Source organism: Nyctereutes procyonoides, unplaced genomic scaffold, assembly GCF_905146905.1.
Source record: "Nyctereutes procyonoides isolate TBG_1078 unplaced genomic scaffold, NYPRO_anot_genome, whole genome shotgun sequence".
Lineage (NCBI taxonomy): Eukaryota > Metazoa > Chordata > Mammalia > Carnivora > Canidae > Nyctereutes > Nyctereutes procyonoides.
Window position 1 is genome coordinate 12769032 of NW_026575137.1, and position 16604 is coordinate 12785635.

A 16604-nucleotide genomic window follows, 5' to 3' on the forward strand; every position below is an offset into this window, starting at 1 on the left:
CAAATCAGCTCCTCCTCTTCCCAACCTTGAGGACAACTAGTAAGCGGGTAATTGTCAACAAGAGGAGAAGCCTGGAGTGCTGGGAGAGCAGCAGCGAGTCCGTCTACGCGTGGTTGTCACGTGCACTTCCCTGATGGCTCATAGCATTGAACGTCTCTTCACTTGCTCATTTGCCATCCATGCATCTTCTTTGGTGAAATGTCTGTTGATGTTTTGCTCATTTTCTGGTTCAGTGGTGTGTTTTGACTACCGAATTTTGAGAGTCCTTCTTCATATTTTCCAGAAGAAAAATCCTTTGCCGGGTGCATGATTTGCAAATATTTTTTTTGCAATCTATTGCTTGTCATTTCATTTTCGTAATAGGGCTGTTTACAGAAGAGTGGGCATTTTAAATTTTGATGTAGTCCAATTTATTGACTTTCTTTCATGGGCCATGTCTCTGGGGTCATGTCTAAGAACTCTCCCTAGCTCTAGCTACCGAAGACTCCTGTTTTCTTCCAAAATTTTTAGTTATATTTTACATTCAAATCTGTAATTCACTCTGAGTAATCATTGTAGAATATGTGAAATTTTTTTAATCCCAGTGTAGTTAACCTATAGTGTTATATTAGTTTCAAGTGTACAATATAGTGATTCAACAATTCCATATATATTCATTTGTGCCTTTAATTTTATTATTTTATTTGCCTATGGATTTCCAGTTGCTCCAGCAGTAATTGTTGAAAAGACTATCCTTCCACTGAATTGCTTTTGTACCTTTATCAAAGCTCAATGGCTGTACCTATGTGGCTAACCATGTACAAATTTGAAAATTTTGTATGGTAAAAGATAGCATATACAAAGTGACTAGTCATATGGAGTTTAAAAATGTGCAGTAAAATTTACAGATTCTGAACTCATACCTATAAAACATAAAAACAATTGACAAAGGAGGAAAAAAAGAAAACAGCAAAGGGGAAGAATAAGTATATAATTCACGAGTAAGCAAATACAAAATTATAATCAAACGTATTCAAAAATGCATGCCAGGAAAATTTAAAGCAAGAATGACTGTCTCACTTTGTAACTATTGGACTGGCAAGAATTAAAAAGAGCCAATTGCTAATGGGGATACAGAGAAGATAGTGTTTTCATTTACTGCAACTAGCAGCATAAATTACTAGAGCCCTTTAGGAGAGCAATCAGGTGCCATTTTTAAAATTAAAAATTATAGGTGATCCTAACAAGCTGGACAAGTTGATACTGAAGTTCATGCAAAAATAAATATTTTGCATGAAAAAATATTTTGCATGAAAAAAAAAGAATAAGAAAACACTGAAAAAGAAGAGTAGGAAGAGAAACTAGCCCTCCCAGGTACTGTAACAGACGCCAAGACGTCTGTATTTGTGGTACCGACATACAAATAGACAAACCAAACCCCAGGGACAGAATAAACCCCAGTGGACCAGTAACCCAAACATAAGAAACCAAACTATTCAAGTACTAAAGAAAACATGGACCGATTCCTATATAATGTGGATGCAGGTAAAGGCTTTTCAACATCTTTTAAAAGAAATTACAGATAGCGTCACATGAGCAAATCCATCAACTCAAAGTATTGATAAGTATTGATTTTGGGGATACGAAGCATCATAAGTGTTCTGAGAGCTGCAGAATGAGACCAAGACAGTGTCTTCTCATCTTGTTAGAAGGGGGGTGTCTTATGGGTCCTTTGAGACAGGAAGTAAAGGGAAATGGAACCGAGGATGCTGCAGGAAAGAAAAGCCAAAGACGCGCTTTGGCTGAGACTCTAAGCTCCAATATGGGCCATGCTGCTCCCTTGGCTGGGCCTTAACGCAGACTGGAGCAACCGGCGGTAAGGCCGGAAGTGGCAGTTGGGCTGTCACATTCAACGTGACAGCTAAAGAAGACAATGGGGCTGGCAGGTACCGAGGGCATCCTTGACTCCAAGCAGTTTTGCCAGCAAGTGCTCCTGACTGACCTCCGGTCCTCCGGCCCCGGCTGCCTGCCGCTGCCCACTTTGGGGCAGGTTTAAAGACTTCCAGGAGGAGGGGCCTCTGGGTGGCTCAGTTAAGCATCTGCCTTTGGTCATGGTCCCAGGTCCTGGGATGGAGCCCCTGCATCCAGCCCGGCATCGAGCTCTCTACTTGATGTGGGGGTCGGTCCTCCCTCTCCCTTTGCCCCTCCTCCTGCTTGTGCTCACGTGCACGCACATGCTCTCTTGCTCTCTCTCAAATAAATAGTCCTTAAAAAAAAGAAAAGAAAAAAGTAAAAAAGAATGGGATCCCTGGGTGGTGCAGCGGTTTGGCGCCTGCCTTTGGCCCGGGGCACGATCTTGGAGACCCGGGATCGAATCCCACATTGGGCTCCTGGTGCATGGAGCCTGCTTCTCCCTCTGCCTGTGTCTCTGCCTCTCTCTCTGTGACTATCATAAATAAATAAAAATTTAAAAAAAAGAAAAGGAAAGGAATAGAGGGGGAAAAAGAAAGAAAAGAAAAGAAAAGAAAAGAAAAGAAAAGAAAAGAAAAGAAAAGAAAAGAAAAGAAAAGAAAAAAGAAAAGGAAAGGAAAGGAAAGGAAAGGAAAGGAAAGGAAAGGAAAGGAAAGGAAAGGAAAGGAAAGGAAAGGAAAGGAAAAAAAGAAAAGAGAAAGAAAAGAGACGAGACAACCTTCAGGAGGAATCTGAAGCCACCACAAGGTGGTGACTTGAACACAGAGCACTGTCACCCCCAGCCCATCCGACAGGCTGCTATTTTCGAAGGGAGGAGGAGCTGGAGGAGGTGACAGGTTGGCCCCCAGGAGGCCGCCACCAGAAGCACTGGGTTCCAGAGGACGATGCCAAAAGCGCCAAGTGTGTCGCCCATTCCTAATGCATTTGCTTGTACTGGTGAGACTGGGGAACGGCCCAGGGCCCGGGACGCCCCGGGGCGGAGCCCGCTGGCAGCTGGAAGGAAGGCGAAGGAAACCCCTGCCCACCGATCTCCCGGGGTCACCAGGGACTATTTGTTCAACCACGAAAAGAAAGGTGCTGCGGTCCGACCCCTGAACCCCCAGACTCTCCCAAGTTCCCTTCCCCGCGGTGTCGCCCACGGCTGGGCTGTCCTCAGGCCCTCCCGGCGGTCCTTGCTGCCTCCTCCCCAACTGGCCTTCCCCATCCCCACGGAGCCGCCTTCCGGGCCAGCACAGCCCTACACAACCTTCTCGGTGACAGAAATGTCCTATATCTGTGTGGCCACTAGCACACGGGGTTAGGGGGGACCTAGCATGTGGCCATTGCAAGTGAGGAACTAAATTTCTAATTCAGTTCTATCGTATTGTCTTATATCATGTTATGTGTCGTGTTGTGTTGAGTTGTGTCGTGTCATGGTATATTGTGTCATATCGTGTCGTGTTGTGTTGTGCTCTGTTGTATTTAAAGAGCCAGAGGAAATCACTTCAAGATCAGTTCAAATACCATCTCCTGTAATCTTTCCCTTATCTCCTTAGTCTTCATCGCTAACACGCGCACGCAGAGCGGCCTCTTCACGGCCCTGGCCTGTTCACAGGGTACTACTCCATTCCAGAACAGGTTCACAGGCAGTCGTAAGAAATAACACAGAACCCTTTATCCAGTTTCCCTCAAAGACAGCATCCTGCAAAACTGTGATAACAATATTGCAAGCAGCAAACAGATGTTGATACGATCCACCACACTATTCAGATTCCCTTGGAGTCAGGTGCCCTCCTCTGTGTGTGGTTATTACTGTGCAACTTTATCACATGTAGGTTCATGCAGCGAGCAGCAGTGAAGGCGCGCAACAGCCCCTCACCACAGGGCTCCCTGCGCTGCCCTGTATAACCACACATGCCCTCCTGGCCCCAGCCCTGCCCCCACCCATGGCAACATGTGCTCTGTTCTTTATAATGTTGTCATTCCAAAAAATATTATATAGGGACATCTGGGGGACTCAGTGCTAGAGCATCTGCCTTCAGCTCAAGTCATGATCCTGGGGTCCCGGGATCTAGTCCCACGTCGGGCTCCCTGCATGGAGCCTGCTTCTCCCTCTGCCTGTGTCTCTGCCTCTCTGTGTGTGTGTGTCTCTCAGGAATAAATAAATAAAATCTTTTTTAAAAATGTTATATATATTGGGATCCCTGGGTGGCACAGCGGTTTGGCGCCTGCCTTTGGCCCAGGGCGCGATCCTGGAGACCCGGGGTTGAATCCCACGTCGGGCTCCCGGTGCATGGAGCCTGCTTCTCCCTCTGCCTGTGTCTCTGCCTCTCTCTCTCTCTGTGTGTGTGACTATCATAAATAAAAGAAAAAAAATAAAAATGTTATATAAATGGAATCACATGGTATGTACCTTCGAGGCATGGCCTTCTCCACCGAGCATAATCCCCTTGAGATCAATCAAATTCTTTTTTTTTAATTTTTATTTATTTATAATAGTCACAAAGAGAGGGAGAGAGGCAGAGACACAGGCAGAGGGAGAAGCAGGCCCCATGCACCGGGAGCCCGACGTGGGATTCGATCCCGGGTCTCCAGGATCGCGCCCTGGGCCAAAGGCAGGCACCAAACCACTGCACCACCCAGGGATCCCTAGATCAATCAAATTCCTGTATCAAAAGGAGTTCATTCCTTTTCCTGCCACTGTTGTTGCTGCCTAGCATCCTGGCACGTACCAAGGCCGCTGAACTGTTCATCCGCCGAGGGGCAGTGGGCTTGCTCTCCAGGTTCCGGCTCCTGTGAGTGAGCATTTGTGTCCACCTTTCTGTGTGGACGCATGTTTCCGTCCCTCTATGACAACGGCTGGAAGGAAATCACTACATTGTATGCTCACGACTTACTTAGTTATACTAAGAAACTGCTAAACTCTTTTTCCATAGTGGATGTACCATTTTACATTTCCAAAAAGCAAAGCTTTCAAGATAAAGACCTCTTCGAAAACAAGTTCAAGTTCTGAAAATCATGTGTCTTTTTAAGGTAAATTAGGTCAAGGTAAGGCTTTAGACCCAGGTAAGCTCTGATTTGCATATGAGATACTGCTGATGCCTAACAGACCATAAATGCCCTCGGGGACGGTTGGTTGGGTTTATCACCTGAGCTCAATCGAGTCAGAATAACTGAAGTGAATGTTAGGTCCTGAGCGTCCTCTCCAACGCACCCACGGGGAGCTGTGGCGAGGCCAGTGCGTCCGGGTGAAGCGTGCACAGGAGATGCGCTCAGCAACGCAGGTGCCTCTCGGGGTAAGTGCATGCGCTGTTGGCTTCAGTGCTGCCCCCAGAGAAGCCCGAATGCGGCCTGAACCCACCTGCAGGAACTCATAGAAACAAGGGCCGGATGGTGGTTGCCCCGGGCTGGGGGAAAGAAGTTGCTGTTGGAGGACCAAGTTTTAGTGAGGCAAGGTCTGCTGTGCAGCCTTGCGCCCATGCTCCACAGCACTGCGCTGTGTACTTAAAAATTCATTCAAGGGTCCAGGGGTGCCGGGCTGGCTCAGCCTGTGGAGCAGCAGCTTTTGACCTTGGGGTCATGAGTTCGAGCCTCACACTGGGCATAGAGATTACTTAAAAATAAACGCTTAAAAACTTCTGTCCAGAGGGTTAGATCCCATATTGTGTTCTTACCACAGTAATAACTAAATACATCCTTAAGACAGCCGTGATGAAAATCAAGAGGGTGAGATCCTGACAACAACGTCCTTGAGAAATGATTGAGAATCTTTGAACTGTTATGTTAGACTCTGGGGTGGAAAGAATTGCCCCAGCCCCAGATGAGGATGAGAGGCTGGAGGACATTACGAGTCACATGGCTTGAAGACATCAACAATATAAACAGTAGTCAGTTTGGAGTAAGAGTACTGGGAAAGGGTTAGGGTTAGGGTTAGGGTTAGGGTTAGGGTTAGGGTTAGGGTTAGGGTTAGGGTTAGGTTAGGGTTAGGGTTAGGGTTAGGGTTAGGGTACGGGTTAGGGTTAAGGTTAGGGTACGGGTTAGGGTTAGGGTACGGGTTAGGGTACGGGTTAGGGTTAGGGTACGGGTACGGGTTAGGGTACGGGTATGGGTTAGGGTTAGGGTACGGGTACGGGTTAGGGTTAGGGTACGGGTACGGGTTAGGGTACGGGTACGGGTTAGGGTACGGGTACGGGTACGGGTTAGGGTACGGGTTAGGGTTAGGGTTAGGGTATGGGTACGGGTTAGGGTTAGGGTTAGGGGTTAGGGTTTAGGGTTAGGGTTAGGGGTTAGGGTTAGGGTCAGGGTCAGGGTCAGGGTCAGGGGTTAGGGTTAGGGGTTAGGGGTTAGGGTATGGGTTAGGTTTAGGGTTTGGGTTAGGGTACGGGACAGTGTTAGGGTTAGGATACGGGTTAGGGTTTGGATTAGGGTTAGGGTATGGGTTAGGTTTAGGGTTGGGTTAGTGTTAAGGTTAGGGTTAGTGTTAGGTTTAGGGATAGGGTATGGGTTAGGGTTACGGTTAGGTTATGGTTTAGGGTTAGGGTGAGCGTTAGGGTCAGGATTAGGGTTAGGGTACGGGTTCGGTTTAGGTTTAAGATACGGGTTAAGCTTAGGTTTAGGGTTAGGATTAGGGTTAGGGTTAGGGTATGGGTTAGGGTTAGGCTTAGGTTTAGGGTTAGGGTACTGTTTAGGGTTAGGTTTAGGTTTAGGAATGGGGTTAGGGTTAGGGTTCCGGTTAGGGTACGGGTTAGGGTTAGGTTTAGGGTACGGGTTAGGGTTAGGGTACGGGTTAGGTTTAGGGATAGGGTTAGGGTACGGGTTAGGGTTAGGCTTTCAGTACTGGTTAGTGTTAGGGTTAGGGTATGAGTTAGGGTACGGGTTAGGGTTAGGGTAGGGTTAAGGGTTAGGGTTAGGTTTAAGGATAGTGTACAGGTTAGGGTTAGGGTTAGGGTACATGTTCAGGTTAGGGTTAGGTTTAGCGTAGTGGTGAGGTTTAGGGTAGAGATTAGGGTTAGGGTTAGGGTTAGTATTAGGTATAGCATTCGGGAAAGGGTTAGGATTTGTGTACGGGTTAGGGTATGGTTTAGGGTTAGTGTTACCATTAGGGTTAGGGTTAGGGTATTGGTTAGGGTTGCGGTTAGGTTTCGGGTACGGGTTAGGATTAGGGTTAGCATACGGGTTAGGTTTAGGGAACGGATTAGAGTTAGGATTAGTGTTAGGGTACGGGTTAAGGTTAGGGTTAAGGTTACGGTTAGGGCACGGGTTAGGGTTATGGTATGGGTTAGGGTTAGTGTGAGGGTTTGGGTTACGGTACGGGTTAGGGTACGTGTTAGGGTTAGGGTTAGCGTTAGGGTTAGGGTTAAGTTTAGGTTTAGGGTATGGATGAGGGTTAAGTTTAAGGTACAGGTAAAGGTTAGGGTTAGGTTTAGGGTACGGGTTAGGGTACCGGTTAGGGTACGGGTTAGGTTATGGATTAGGGTACGGGTTAGGGATAGGGTTAGGGTACGGGTACGGGTTAGGATTATGGTTAGCGTACAGTTAGGTTATGGTTTAGGGTTAGGGTGAGCGTTAGGGTCAGGATTAGGGTTAGGGTACGGGTTCGGTTTAGGGTTAGGATACGGGTTAAGTTTAGGTTTAGGGTTAGGATACGGGTTAGGGTTAAGCTTAGGTTTAGGGTTAGGGTACGGTTTAGGTTTAGGTTTAGGAATGGGGTTAGGGTTAGGGTTCCGGTTAGGGTACGGGTAGGGTTAAGTTTAGGGTACGGGTTAGGGTTAGGGTTAGGGTTAGGGTTAGGGTACAGGTAAAGTTTAGGGTTAGGGTGATGGTTAGGGTTAGGGCACGGGTTAGGTTTAGGGATAGGGTTAGGGTACGGGTTAGGGTTAGGCTTTCAGTACTGGTTAGTGTTAGGGTTAGGGTACGAGTTAGGGTACGGGTTACGGTTAGGGTAGGGTTAAGGGTTAGGGTTAGGGATAGTGTACAGGTTAGGGTACGTGTTCAGGTTAGGGTTAGGTAGCGTAGTGGTGAGGTTTAGGGTATAGATTAGGGTTAGGGTTAGGGTTAGCATACGGGTTAGGTTTAGAGTTAGGGTATGGGTTACGGTACTGGTTAGGGATAGTGTTAGCTTCTGGGTTACGGTTAGTTTTAGGATTCAGGTTAGGTTTAGGTTTAGGGTTAGGGTACGAGTTAGGGTTAGGGTTAGGTTACGGTTTAGGGTTAGGGTGAGGGAATGGGTTAGGGTTAGGGTTAGGGTACGGGTTAGGGTTAGGGTTATTGTTAGGGTACGGGTAAGGGTTAGGGTAAGGGTTAGGGATACGGTACGGGTGAGGGTAATGGTTACGGTCAGGGTATGGGTTAGGGTACGGGTTAGGGTATTGCTTAGGGTAAGTGTTAGGGTACGGGTTAGGGTTAGGGTTAGGATACGGGTTAAAGTTTGGGTTAGAATTAGGGCACGGGTTAGGGTTAGGGTATGGTTTAGGGTTAGGGTTAGTGTTAGGGTTAGGGATAGGGTATGAGTTACGATTAGGTTAAGGGTTAGGGTACGGGTTAGATTAGGGTTAGCATACGGTTTAGGGTTAGGGTACGGATAGAGTTAGGGTTAGTGTTAGGATTAGCGTACATGGGGATCCCTGGGTGGCGCAGCGGTTTAGCGCCTGCCTTTGGCCCAGGGCGCGATCCTGGAGACCCGGAATTGAGTCCCACATCGGGCTTCCGGTGCATGGAGCCTGCTTATCCCTCTGCCTGTGTCTCCGCCTCTCTCTCTCTCTCTCTCATTATCATAAATAAATAAAAATTAAAAAAAAGGATTAGTGTACGTGTTAGGGTTAGGGTTCAGGTTAGGGTACGGGTTAGGGTTAGTGTTATCTTTTGGGTTAGGATTAGGGTTAGGTTACAGGTTAGGGTTAGGGTACGGGTTAGGGTTAAGGTTAGGTTAAGTGTTAGCGTTAGGGTTAGGGTACGGGTTAGGGTTAGGGTACGGGTTAGGGTACAGGTTAGGTTTCTGGTTAGGGTTAGGGGTAGGGTTAGCATTAGGGTTAGGGTTAAGGTTAGGGTTAGGGTACATGTTAATGTTAGAGATAGGTTATGGTTAGGTTTAGGGTTAGGGTATGTGTCAGGGTTAGGGTTAGGGTGTGGGTTAGGGTTAGGTTTAGGGTACGGGTTAGGGTTAGGGCTATGGTATCGGTTAGGGTTAGGGTACGGGTTAGGGTTACGGTACGGGTTAGTGTATAGGTTAGGGTTAGGGTTAGGGTACGGGTAAGGGTTAGGGTTAGCATTAGGGTTAGTGTTAGGTTTAGGGTACGGGTTAGGGTTAGGGTACACGTTAGGATACAGGTTAGGGTTACAGTTAGGCTTAGGGTACGGGTTACGGTTAGGGTTAGGTTTAGGGTTAGGTTACGGATTAGGGTTAGGGTACGGGTTAGGGTTAGTGTTATTGTTAGGGTAGGGTACGGGTCAGGGTTAGGGTCAGGGTACGGGTTAGGGTATAGGTTAGGGATAGGGATATCCTTCGGGTTAGGGTTAGGGTACGGGTTAGGGTTAGGGTTAGGGTACAGTTTAGGACTAGGGTTAGCGTACGTGTTCGCTTTAGGGTACGGATTAGGGTTAGGGTTAGGTTTAGGTTTAGGGTTACGGTTAGCGTACGGGTTAGGGTTAGATTAAGGGTACAGGTTAGGGTACGGGATAGGGTTAGGGTTAGGATTAGGGTACATGTTAGGGTTCGGGATAGGTTATGGTTAGGTTTAGGGTTTGGGTATGTGTCAGGGTTAGGGTTAGGGTACGGGTTAGGGTTAGGGTACGGTTTAGGATTAGGGTTAGCGTACGTGTTCGCTTTAGGGTATGGATTAGGGTTAGGGTTAGGGTTAGGTTTAGGGTTAGGGTTAGCGTACGGGTTAGGGTTAGATTAAGTGTACAGGTTAGGGTACGGGATAGGGTTAGGGTTAAGATTAGGGTACATGTTAGGGTTCGGGATAGGTTATGGTTAGGTTTAGGGTTTGGGTATGTGTCAGGGTTAGGGTTAGGGTACGGGTTAGGGTTAGGGTTAAGGTACGGGTTAGGGTTAGGGTACGGGTTAGGGTTAGGGTACGGGTTAAGATTAGGGAACGGGTAAGGGTTAGTGTTAGTGTTAGGTTAGGGTACGGGTTTGGGTTAGCGTTAGGGTACGGGTTAAGTTTAGATTTAGGGTTAGGGTAGGGTACATGTTAGGGTACGGGTTAGGGTTAGAGTTAGGGTTATGTTACGGGTTAGGGTTAGTGTTAGTGTTAGGGTTAGGGTTAAGGTTAGTGTTATCGTTAGGTTTAGGCTACGGGTCAGGTTTAGGGTCAGGATACGGGTTAGGTTTAGTGTTAGGGTACAGGGTAGAATTAGGGTTAGCGTACGTGTTAGTGTTAGTGTACGGTTAGGGTTAGGGTTAGGGTTAGCGTTAGTGTACGGGTTAGGATTAGGGTACAGATTAGGGCACGGGATAGGGTTAGGGTTAAGGTATGTGTTAGGGTTAGGTTTAGGGTACGGGGTAAGTTACGGGTTAGGGTTAATTTAGCGTTAGGTTAGGGTTAGGGATACGGTTATTGTATGGGTTAGGGTTACGGATACGTTTTGGGTTACTTGAGGGTTAGGGTATGTGTAAGGGTTAGGGTTAGGGTACGGGTAGGGTTAGGTTTAGGGTAGGGGTTAGGGTTAGCATTAGGGTACGGGTTAGTTTTAGGGTATGGATTAGGGTTAGGGTTAGTGTACGGGTTAGTGTACAGGTTAGGCTTAGGGTATGGTAGGGTAGGGTACGGGTTAGGGTTAGGGAACAGGTTACAGTTAGGTTTATGGTACAGGTTAGGGTACTCGTTAGGGTCAGGGTTAAGGTTAGGGTACGGGTTAGGTTTAGGGTTAGGTTACCGTTTAGGGTTAGGGATAGGTTACGGGAATGGGTAGTTTTAGGGTTAGCCTACGGTTTAGGGTTACGGTACGGATTAGGTTTAGGGTTAGGGTTAGTGTTAGGTTTAGGGATAGTGTATGGGTTATGGCTACGGTTAGGGTATGGTTTACGGTTAGGTTGACCGTTAGGGTTAGGGTTAGGGAACGGGTTAGGGTTAGGGTTAGGGTACTGGTTAAGGTTAGGTTTAGGGTTAGGGTTAGGGGACGGGTTAGGGTTCGTGTTAGGGTTAGGATTAGCGTTAGGGTTAGGATTAGGGTTAGGGGTAGGGTTAGGGTTAGGGTTAAGGTTAGGGTTAGTGTTAGTGTTAGGGTATGGGTTAGGGTTAGGGTTCGTGTATGGGTTAGGTTTAGCATCAGCTTAGGGTTAGAGTTAGGGTTAGGGACGGGTTAGGGTTAGGGTTACGGTATGGGTTAAGTTTAGGATTAGGGTTAGGGTTAGGTTTAGGGTTAGGGTACGGTTTAGGGTTAGTGTTAGCATTAGGGTTAGGGTATGGGTGAGGTTTAGGTTTAGGGTACTGGTTAGGGTATGGTTTAGGGTTAGGTTTAGGGTACAGTTTAGGGTTAGGGTTAGGGTACGGGTTAGGGTTCGGTTTAGGGTACAGGATAGGGTTAGGGTACAGGTCAGGGACAGGGTTAGGGTTAGGGTTAGAGTATAGGTTAGGGTACGGGTTAGGGTTAGGTTACCTGTTAGTGTTAGGGATAGGGTAAGGGTTAGTTTTAGGGTTAGGGTATGTGTTAGGTTGAGGGTTAGGGTACGGGTACGGGTTAGGGTTAGGTTACCTGTTAGTGTTAGGGATAGGGTAAGGGTTAGTTTTAGGGTTAGGGTATGTGTTAGGTTGAGGGTTAGGGTACGGGTACGGGTTAGGGTTAGGGTATGGATTAGGGTTAGGGTTAGGGTTAGGGTTAGGATTAGCTTTAGGGTTAGGATGTGTGTTAAGGTTAGGGTTGGGTACGGGTTAGGGTTAGGGTTAAGGTTCGGGTTCGGGTTAGGGTTAGGGTTAGGGAAAGGTACTGGTTAGGGTATGGTGAGGGTACAGGCTAGGTTACGGGTTAGGGTTAGAGTTAGGTTGAGGGTACGGATCAGGGATAGGGTTAGGGTTAGGGTTAGGGATAGGGTACCGGTTAGGGTATGGTGAGGGTACAGGCTAGGGTACGGGTTAGGGTTAGGGTTAGGGGGTGGTTTAGGTTTCGGGTTACGGTTAGTGTACGGGTTAGGGTTAAGGTTAGGATATGGGTTAGGTTAGGGTTAGGTTTAGGGTAAGGGTTATGGTTAGGGTCAGGGCACGAGTTAAGGTTAGGCTTTGGGTTACGGTAGGGGTTAGGGTACGGGTTAGGTTTAATTTTAGGGTTATTGTTAGGGTACGGATTAGGGTTAGGGTACGGGTTAGTTTTAGGGTTAGGGTTGCGGTTAGCGTCTGGGTTAGGGTTTGGGGTTAGCGTTAGGGTTAGTGTATGGGATAGGTTTCGGGTTAGGTTTAGGGTACGGGTCAGGATTTGCCTTAGGGTTAGGTTTAAGGTATGGGTTAGGGTTAAGTTTAGGTTTAGTCTTTGGGTTAGGGATAGGGTATGGGTTAGGTTTAGGGTTAGGGTATTCGTTAGGGTTAGGGTGTGTGTTAGGTTTAGGGTACGGTGTAGGGTACAGGTTAGGGTACGGGTTAGGGTATTGGTTAGGGTTAGGATTAGGGTACGTGTTAGGGTTTGGGTTAGGGTACGGTTTAGGGTTAGGGATAGGTTACGGGTACGGGTTACTGTTAGGGTTAGCCTATGGGTTACAGTTATGGTGGATTAGGTTGAAGGTTAGGGTTAGTGTTAGGGTTAAGGTTCGGTTTAGGTTTAGGTTTAGGGTACGGGATAGGGTTAAGGTTAGAGTTAGTGTTAGCGTAAGGGTTAGGATAGGGGTTAGGGTTAGGATTAGGGTGCGGGTTATGGTACAAGTTAGTGTTAGGTTTAGGGTACGAGTTAGGTTTAAGGTTAGGGTACGGGTTAGGGTTAGGGTACGGGACAGGGTTGGGGTTAGGGTTAGGGTACGGGTTAGTGTTAGGGTTAGGGTACGGGTTAGGATTTGGGTTAGTGTACGGGTTAGCGTTAGAGTACGGATTAGGGTTAGGGTTAGGGTTAGTGTATGGGTTAGGTTTCGGGTTAGGGTACGGGATAGGGTTAGGGTTCATATTAGGGTTAGGGATACGGTAAGGGTTAGTTTTAGGGTTAGGGTATGTGTTAGGGTTAGGGTTAGGTTACGTGTTAGGGTTAGGGTTAGGGTTGGGGTTAGGGTTAGGGTACGGATTAGTGTTAGGGTACGGGTTAGGGTTAGTGTACGGATTATTGTCAGAGTTAGGGTGAGGATTAGGTTTAGGGTTAGGCTATGTGTAGGGTTAGTGTTAGGGCAAGGGTTCGGGTTAGGGTACGGGTTCGGGTATAGGGTAGGGTACGAGATAGGTTTAATCTAGCACTAGCTTAGGGTTAGGGATAGGGTTAGGGTATGGGTTAGGGTTAGGGTTAGGATATGGGTTAAAATTTGGGTTAGAGTTAGGGCACATATTAGGCTTAGGGAAGGTTTTAGGGTTAGGGTTAGGGTTAGGGATAATGTATGGGTTAGGGTTAGGGTTAGGGTTAAGGTGCGGGTTAGGTTTAGGGTTAGGGTATGGGTTAGGGTTAAGGTTAGGGTATGGGTTAGGGTTTTGGTTAGGGTTAGGGTCCGGGTTAGGGATAGGGTATGGGGTAGGATTAAGGTTAGGGTTAGTGTTAGGGTTATGTATATGGTATGGGTTAGTGTTAGGGTTAGGGTATGGGATAGGGTTAGGGTTAGCATTAGGGTTAGGGTTAGGGTTAGAGTTGAAGTTAGTTTACGGGTTAGGATTAGGTTTAGCGTCGGGTTACGGTTAGGGTTAGTGTTAGCGTTAGGGTTAGGGTACGGGTAAGGGTATGGGGTAGGGTACGTGTTATGGCTAATTTAGCGTTAGGTTACGGTTACGGATATGGTTAGAGTATGCGTTAGGGTTATGGATAGCTTTTGGGTTACTTTAGGGTTAGGGTATGTGTTAGGGTTAGGGTTAGGGTTAGGGATAGGGTACGGGTTAGTGTACGGGTTAGTGTTAGGGTACATTTTAGGGTTAGGGTACGGGTTAGGGTTAGGGAAAGGGTTAGGGTTAGGGTACGGGTTAGGGTTAGGGTTAGAGTTAGGGTATGGGTTAGGGTACGTGTTTGGATACGGGTTAGGTATGGCTTAGGGTTAGGTTAGGGTAGGGGTAGGGTTATGGTTAGTGTTAGGGTATGGGTTAGTGTTAGGGTACGGTTTAGGGTTAGGGTTAGGATACGCGTTAAATTTTGGGTTAGAGTTAGTGCATGGATTAGGGTTAGGGTACAGTTTAGGGTTAGGGTTAGTGTTAGGGTTAGGGATAAGGTATGGGTTAGGATTAGGGTTAGGATACGGGTTAGGGTATGGGTTAAGATACGGATTAGCGTTAGGGTTAGGGTACAGGTTAGGGTTAGGTTTAGGGTGTGGTTTAGGGTAATAGTTAAGGTTAGGTTTAGGGTACGAGTTAGGTTTAGGGTTAGGGTACGGGCTATGGTACTTGTTTGGCTACGTGTTAGGTTTATGGTTAGGGTACGGGTTAGTGTTAGGGTACGGATTAGGGTTAGGGTTAGGTATAGGGTTAGATTATGGGTTAGGGTTAGGGTACGGGTTAGGGAACATGTTAGGGTTTTGGTTCATATTAGGGTTAGGGATAGGGTAAGGGTTAGATTTAGGGTTAGGGTATGTGTTAGGGTTAGGGTTAGGGTTGGCGTTAGGGTTAGGGTTAGGGTACGGGTTAGGGTAAGACTTAGGTTTAGTGTTAGGGAACGGGGTAGGGTTAGGTTTAGTGTTAGGGGACGGGTTAGTGTTAGGGAATGGGTTAGGGTTAAGGTTAGGATAAGGATTAAAGTTTGGGTTAGGGTTAGGGTACGGGTTAGGGTTAGGGTACGGGTTAGGGTTAGGGTTAGTGTTAGGGTAAGTGATAGGGTACGGGTAGGGTACGGTGAGGGTACGGGTTAGGGTTAAGTTTAGGGTTAGAGTAAGGGGACGGGTTCGGTTTGGGGTTAGGGTTAGGTTACGGGTTAGGGTTAGGATACGGGTTAGGGTTTGGGTACAGGTTAGGGTTAGGGTATGGGTTAGGGTTAAGGTTAGTGTTAGGTTTAGGATTAGGGTTAGGGTACGGGTTAGGTTTAGGGTTAGGGTATGGGTTATGGTTAGGGTTAGGGTTAGGGTAGGGTTAAGGTTAGGGTACGGGTTACAATTAGGGTTAGTGTTAAGGTTAGGGATAGGGTACCGGGTAGGGTACGGTGAGGATACGGGTTACGGTTAAGGTTAGTGATAGGGTTAGGATTAGGGTTAGGGTACGGGTTACGGTTAGGGTTAGGGTATGGGTTAAGGTTAGGGTTAGGGTAGGGTTAGGGTTAGGGTACGGGTTAGGGTTAGGGTTAGGAATAGGGTACCGGGTAGGGTATGGTAAGTGTACGGGTTAGGGTTAAGGACTGTTAGGGTTAGGATAAGGGTTAGGGTACGCGTTAGGGTTAGTGTTAGGATAAGGGTTAAAGTTTGGGTTAGGGTTAGGGTACGGGTTAGGGTTAGGGTATGGGTTAGAGTTAGGGTTAGTGTTAGGGTACGGGTTAGGGTTAGCGTTACGGTTAGGGTTAGGTTTAGGGTACGGGGTAGGGTTAGGGTTATGATACGGGTTAAGTTTAGGGTTAGGGTTAAGGATAGGGTACGGGTTTGGGTACGGGTTGCGTTAGGGTTAGGGTTAGGTTATGGGTTAGGGTTAAGATTAGGGTTAGGGTACAGGTACAGGTTAGGGTTACGGAACTGGATAGGGTTAGTGTTAGGGTCCTGGTTAAGGTTAGGTTAGGGTTAGGGTTAGGGTTACTGTGAGGGTTAGTGTACGGGTTAAGTTTATTGTTAGAGTAAGGGTACGGGGTAGGTTTAGGTTTAGGGTTAGTGTTAGTGTATGGGTTAAGGGACGGTTTAGGTTTAGAGTTAGGGTACGGGGTAGGGTACAGGTTAGGGTACGGGTTAGGATTAGGTTTAGGCTATGGGTTAGGGTTAGGGTTAGTGTTAGGGTACGGATTAGGGTTAGGGTATGGGTTAGGGTTAGGGTTAGGATACGGGTTAGGGTTTCGCTTAGGGTTAGGGTACAGGTTAGTGTTAGGGTATGGGTTAGGGTTAGGGTTAGTGTTAGGGTTATGGATAGGGTATGGTTTAGGGTTAGGTTTATGGTACGGGTTAGGGTACGGGTGTGGGTACGGGTTAGCGTTAGTTTTAGTGTAAGGGTTAGGGTTAGGGTTAGGGTATGGGTTAAGTTTAGGGTTAGGGTTAGGATTAGGGTTCGGGTACGGGTTAGGGTTAGGGTACGGATTAGGGTTAGGGTACGGGTTAGGGTTAGGGTTAGGATACGGGTTAGGGTTTCGGTTAGGGTTAGGGTACAGGTTAGTGTTAGGGTATGGGTTAGGGTTAGGGTTAGTGTTAGGGATAGGGTATGGTTTAGGGTTAGGTTTATGGTACTGGTTAGGGTACGGGTGTGGGTACGGGTTAGCGTTAGTGTTAGTGTAAGGGTTAGGGTGTGGGTTAGGGTATGGGTTAAGTTTAGGGTTAGGGTTAGGATTAGGATTAGGGTACGGGTTAGGGTTAGGGTATGGGTTAGGGTTAGGTTTAGTGTTAGGGTTAGGGATAGGGTATGGTTTAGGTTTAGGTTTATGGTACGGGTGAGGGTACGGGTTTGGGTATG